We start from the raw sequence: 6,629 nt of genomic DNA on the forward strand, positions 1-6,629 counted from the left end.
TCTTGCAGCCTTGATCAAATAAAACAGGCAGGTGCAAGTTATAGGAGTTACCCATTATTTATGGCTTTTAGATACTTTGTGGGTTTAGCTGGTGAGAAAAGTTTTATTCCACTCACATGGACAAAACCCAACCAACTGTCTGGGCTGATTAAATTCACATTGTTGCACGAGCACATGGCGGGCAGGAGGAAAATTATGAAATCTCAGCGCCTGTGCCATGGCAACTGGGCAGACAGCCCCTGGGAAGAATGTGGATAATAGGAAATCGCAATATTTCTCTTTGTGTTTTCACTGCCGACAGTTTTATCCTTACATCTGCCCCATGTCCGGCACAGGGTGGTGGACCGTCTGGGGCCACTCTCCCTCTCTCTGTCTGCTCTCCTCAGTGGCCCTTCCCTCATGGGCACAGCAAGCTGCCTGGAAGGTACTGCAAAGCCTATTTACTTTTCAAGGACACAGACAAGGAAAGTTTACCTTACAAGTGACTGAAGACGGGGTGGGAGCAGCAATGCAGGCAGAGAGGCTGCAACCAGCCATTTACATGAATCTGATGTCCTGGCATTCTGGCTGTTTATTTACCAAGACGACGCCACATCAAAGCAATACGTGACAATACGTGGTTCAGAAACCAGGATTCGAGAGATTTTGGCCTAAAGTGAAAAGCTGGAAAATCCACACAAGCATAGGTGTCATAGCGTTGGGCGAATTACTGTTTTTTTGAGAGTAAATTGAAAAGCAAAACTATATTCTTCCCAATTATCTGAAATAAATATTACATGGAGTTATTTGAAAACAAGTTCTTGCTTTCTCCTTTGGAATCTGACAGTGTTTGTGACTCCAGAACTTTCTCTCTCTGCTTCCCACTTTTCTCACCGTGGAACCTCTCATGTATAGCTCAGTATTCCTTGGAGAGCCAGGACAGGATCCCCAGTTACCTGGGATGAGAAGAAACAGCCACACCCTGTTAGACTACAATCCTCCAGGACCATGGACAGCAGCACAGTTGGGGTCGGCGACCCCGTCACAAACTCATGTCTACAGCAATCACCATCTGTCTTCAGGTCTGCCTGCCCCTGGCTATTGGCTGCTGGGAAGCTCTGGTTTTCTTTTCTTTTTATATTTTCTTACCGTGCCTGTACATGTGTTTGTGTGTTTCAATTTATGTACAAATGTCCGTTTTTTAGATAGAAGTCCCTATTCTGCCAACCACTTTTCTGTGAACTTGGGGAAAAGACTTTACATTTTTCCTTAGCTTTTTTTTTGTCTGTAAAATGAGAATAATAATATTCTGTTAGTGTATGGCAATACTGAGATAATTCATGAACACATGTTGACAAGTGCCTGGTATACAGTAAGTGCTCAATTAGTATCAATTGTTATTCTCATCATGTCTTTCATGCCTTAGGTTCTGACTTGTTCCACCATACATTTCCCATGGCCTTTAGGTGGATATAGTTCTTTGAGATGGCAGCTCTTTCTCTGTCCCATGTGCATACAAGGACACTCCATTGATCTGTGAATGAGGACGCTTACTGGACAAATATTGGCACAGAACTCAATTGCCCCGCCAGAGAGCAGGCACCCTGTACGTTCACTTTGCAGAGGGAATCACACGCCCTGCAGAAATGTAGAACGAGAACTCTGAGCAACTCTCCATCTCATTCTCCCGTTCCCCGCGGCCAGTGCTCACATACTTTTGTCATACGATCGAATAAAAGGCTCAAATCTTACAGTGTCATTCAGAAAGGACCAATAAACCTGCATCTGTAAAGGTGGTTCAGAACCTGAACATTTTCCAACAGATTAGGAGTATTTAAATACTATCTTTGTTTAGTTAAGTATTGGTTTAATATGTAAGTTTTGTTTCTACAAGAGCCTTGAGTGAATTTTTTTAAAAGAGTGTTTTAAAGTTTTCTAATTTTCTGGGATTCTGTCAATTGATATGTGTTAGCTTGGATTGCCATAACAAAATACCACAGACTGTGGCTCACACAGTGGAAGTCTATTTTCTCACAGCACTGGAGACTGGAAAGTTGGAGGCTGGAAGGCCGAGCACATGTGCCAGCAGGGTCGGGGTCCGGGGAGGACCTCTCCTGGGTGCAGCTGCCATCTTCCTGCTGAGTCTCACATGGTAAAGGGTGGGCAGTGGGAAGAGCCCTCTGGCCTGTTCTCATAAGGGCACTGATCCCATTCACAAGGGCTCCTGCCTTGTGATTTAATCACCTCCCAACGTGCCCATCTCCAAACTCCATCAAAGTGGGGATTAGGGCTTCCATTTGTGAACTGCAGTCCATACCATGATAGTTTTCAGGATCTCAGACACTCAACGTGGGACATTTTATCAGTTATGCAACTCAGCTCCATCCCACTAGAATAGGACAGGTAGAATGGAGAGAAGTAAACTTGGAAGGACTGATGCTTCAAATTGTTAAGGCAGAGGATCTTCCTTGAGCCACAGCTGAGCAGCTCTGTCCAACAGAGCCTTTGGCATTTAGGGTCTTGTACCTCGGAGGAGTCACAGTGCCCCTGACTTACTGAGATGCACAGGGAGTGCTGGCCACCTCTCAAGGCAGCCAAGACTCCCCATGGGGATTAGGGCAATTGCTTTGAACCCTTTCTTCTTTTAGATGAGTTTTAATTAAAAATAATTTTTTTTTAGAGACAGGGTCTTGCTCCGTTGCCCAGGCTGGAGTGCAGCAGCAGGATCATCGCCCACTACAATCTCGACCTCCTGGGCTCAGGGGATCCGCCTGCCTCAGCCTCCCGAGTGGCTGTGACCACAGGTGCGAGCCACCGCGCTCAGCTTCCAAGTGATTCTTTACTTCTCACATTCTGGTGCCACATTCTCAGGCCCATTTCTCTTACCTGACTTCCTGCTACTGACTCCAGAATTTCCACTAGGATTCGGTGTCACTGATATTTTATTTCAGACATCTAAGAATACTGACTTTGCTGGCTTTCAGCACCATGTATTTTGTCTGTTAAGGATGCCTACTTCAGCTCCAAACCCAGCACCTGGACGGCATCTTCTCTAGGCTGACTCTTGCCTTCTACTTTGGGAATGGGAAGATAGGGGGAAATTAGGACTCCTCAGTTTGTTCTGTTTCTTTTTTGGGGAGGTACTCATGTCCTATGATCCTTCGTGCCCTTGTTTGATTGCCCAGGAATGGAAGATTATAATCTGGCCTTTTCTGTTTTCAGTAGCAGGTGAGACCCTGGACTGGTCACATTCCCTCCTCATCCTGCTCTCTTCTGGCTTCTACAAAGAAAGTTCATCGGATTATGAGTTAATCAATCAAATTAGTTAATGATTGTATGTTGACTGAGTGCCTTCTGTGTTTACATATTCGATTTGGTTTTCATTTATCCAGGTTCTCTCTCCCGCACAATTACCCGTGTAAACTCTTTCTATTTGGGGTCCCACTTCTTACAGGAAGCCCCCCCGACTGCCTGGGGGAGGGGTACACCTCTTTCCCTGGTGCTGGGCTGTGCTCCGCCTGACTCCCCACTGTACTGTGAACTCTACGAAGGGAGGACCCGGTCTTGTCACTGTTATCCCTGTCCCCAGGGCAGCACTTGATAGGTGTAACTAATAAGAGATCAACGAACGCTAGTTGGAGTACATGAGCAAATTCCAATAAACTCCTTGAAACCAGTGACCAGAGTCTTATATATTCATAACTCAGCATCCTCACACCTCATGTGTTTCTTGACATAAAGTTTATGCATTTGAATTAAAAGTGTAGTTTTGGTGACATCACTGAAATTAATAAAACATCTTTTGGATACCGTGTTGACCTGCTGTGCTTTGGCAAGGTATATTTTTTGTCACGCAATTTTAGTAATACTGAGAAACTTGCTATAATTCATGAATTTTTTCCAAAAAGAATCAATAAGATACTCTAGATATTTGTAAGCCTGGATATAGATAAAGGCTTTACAATTGCTCTAGACCCAGGGTTCTCAAGAAAGAGTGATCTGCCCCCCTGGAAAACTTCAATGCTGCTTGGAGATATTTTGATGGTCCCACCAGGAGGGGCTCACTCCTGGCATCTAGTGGGTGGTGGCCTGGGCTCTGCTTGTCACCCCACAGTGCAGGGCAGCCCCACAGCAAAGAATCACTATCTCCATAGGCCAACATTGCTGAGATAGAGAGGTGCTTGTCTATATTGAATGTAATTCATCATGCTATCTCTTTAGTTCCTTTTCTTTTTATGTAATGGATTAAAAGTGATAAGGACAAGTTCTTCTCTTGGCTAAGTTGGAACAGTTCCATTCACCCCACTTCCTCCCTCTTACAGGTAAACAAAATCCTGGCTGTCACACCACAGGCAAGCATGAGCCCCTGAGGAGTGCCGTGAAGGTGGAGTGGCCAGGCCAGGGCCTGGGACTGGAGGAGCGACGTGGCAGTGAATTCCCTGGGCATCCCTCTTGCCTCCCTCACACCTGGGGGCTGGGTAGGGCCCTGCAGAGACCTCTAGCCCAGAACCACTGACAGGTACAGACAAGAAATCTCCAAGAAAAGGCAGCTCCCCTAAATCACAGGTGGCAAAAAGGGTGGTCTAGCAACAGAAAACCGCACTTCAGCCACACACAAACCGAGAAGCAGAACCTCCTCTTTTCTCCTTGGGATTTCAACAGGTCCTTCCCCATCCGCCTGTACAAGTGGCTGCAGCGCTCTGGTTCTGCCTGGCAGCATCTGTGGGGCTGAGCACAGGGATAATCTCCCGAGTCCCAGTTCAGCAGGGCCCACCAGAGTTGGGCTCATGCCCCCACTAGAAAGCAAGTCAGCAGTGGGGTTCAGCACTCTGCTTCTGCTGGGGTGGGGCAGTGATGCTGATAGGGAGTGAACTTCGTCCCTATTCGCCCACAGCAAGGCTTGGGGGTGCTGAGGGGCCCTGTGGGAAACAGACACAGAATGCCACCCAGGCCCTGTGCTGCACCTCAATGTGATGACCGCCTGCTAAAAACAGAAAGCTTGATAAGACCCAGCGTGTCATGATATAATATCCAGAATGTCCAAGATACAACCAAAATCACTCATCATGCTACGAACTAGAAAATCACAATTTGAACCAGAAAAGACAATCAGGAAACCCAACACTGAGATAAGTCTGAGGCTGAAATGATCAGACAAGGATTTTAAAGATTCATAAGAATGCTTCAGTAAGGAGTTACAAATTCTCTTGATACGAACAAAAAAGCAGAAAATCTCATCAAAGAAATATGTCATATAAAAAGAACCAAATGGAAATAATAGAACTGAGAAATAGAGTCACCAAAATAATAAAATAATAATAATTAAAAAACCAGCTTTCTGGATGGGCTCAGTTGTAGAGTGGAGATGACAGAGGACAAGATCGGTGGACCTGAGTGAGGACAGGTGAGTGTCATTTATCCCAACCGGAGGGCAAGGAGCACAGCAGACAACATTTAAACGCAGCAGAGACCTGTAGTGCAGTAACACAAGAGCTACCATCTGTGTCCTTGGATTTCCAGATGGAGGGAAGAGAGAGAATGGGCTGAAAAAGTATTTGATGAATTAATTGCTGTTTGGCAAAAGACAAAATCACAGATTCAAGAAGCTAAACAAACCCCAACTAGGATAAACTCAAAGAAATCCACACCAAGAGACATCACAATTATGCAAACTAGATATCTTCTGAAAACTAGAGAGAAAGAGGGAATGACATTATCCACAAGCCACAGCCCCGAATGTCAGAAGATTCCTGACGTGAAACCAGGAGGACGAGAGGAAGCAGCACAGCGTGGTTCAAGTCCCGAGAAAAAGAACCGTCAACCCGGAATTCTACGTCCAGTAACAACAGCCTTCAGACGTGAAGGCGAATCAAGACACTCTTAGATGAAGGAAATCTAAGACAATTAGTTGCTAGAAAGTCCACCCTTAAGGAATCACTAAAGGAAGTTCTCCAAACAGAAAGAGATCACAACAGAAGAAGACTTGGAGCTTCAGAGAGGAAAGAAGATCAGAATGGGTGAAAATAAAGGTAAACATCATATTAGCCTCATGAGTTTCTTAAAGCATACTTGATTGTTGAAACAAAAATGATAACCCTAAGTGATGTGACATCAGTGCATATAGGAAAATAACACAATTCTATTGAAAGGGGCAAATAGAAGTCAGGCTTTAATACTTCCCTCAAAGTGGTAAAATATTAATACCAGTAGGCTGCGATAAGTTATGTACGTATATTGTACTACCGAGCAGCAAAGAGCAAAGTGATGCAAAGTGGTATACTAAAAACACTACAAATCAATCAAGGTGAACTCCTGAAAATTGTTCAGGTAGCCCACAGGAAAGCAAGAAATGCAAAAACAGAGAAGCAAACCAAAAACAGATAAAATGGCTGTTATAAGTCCTTACAGATTAATACTTACTTTAAATGTAAATGGTCTAAACAGAACAATTAGAAGTCAGAGGCTGGAAGAGGAGATTAAAAGGAAGAAAACAACATGATTCAACAAGAGTCTGTCTATAGGAAACGCACCTCAGATACAATGACACAGGCAGGCTGAAAGGAAAAGAACGCCAGTTTCTTACAAAACTAAACATGTGTTTATCATAGGACCCAGCAATCGTACTCTTAGGCATTTATCCTAGAGAAAAA

The sequence above is a fragment of the Macaca nemestrina genome, chromosome 19, assembly GCF_043159975.1.
Source record: "Macaca nemestrina isolate mMacNem1 chromosome 19, mMacNem.hap1, whole genome shotgun sequence".
Lineage (NCBI taxonomy): Eukaryota > Metazoa > Chordata > Mammalia > Primates > Cercopithecidae > Macaca > Macaca nemestrina.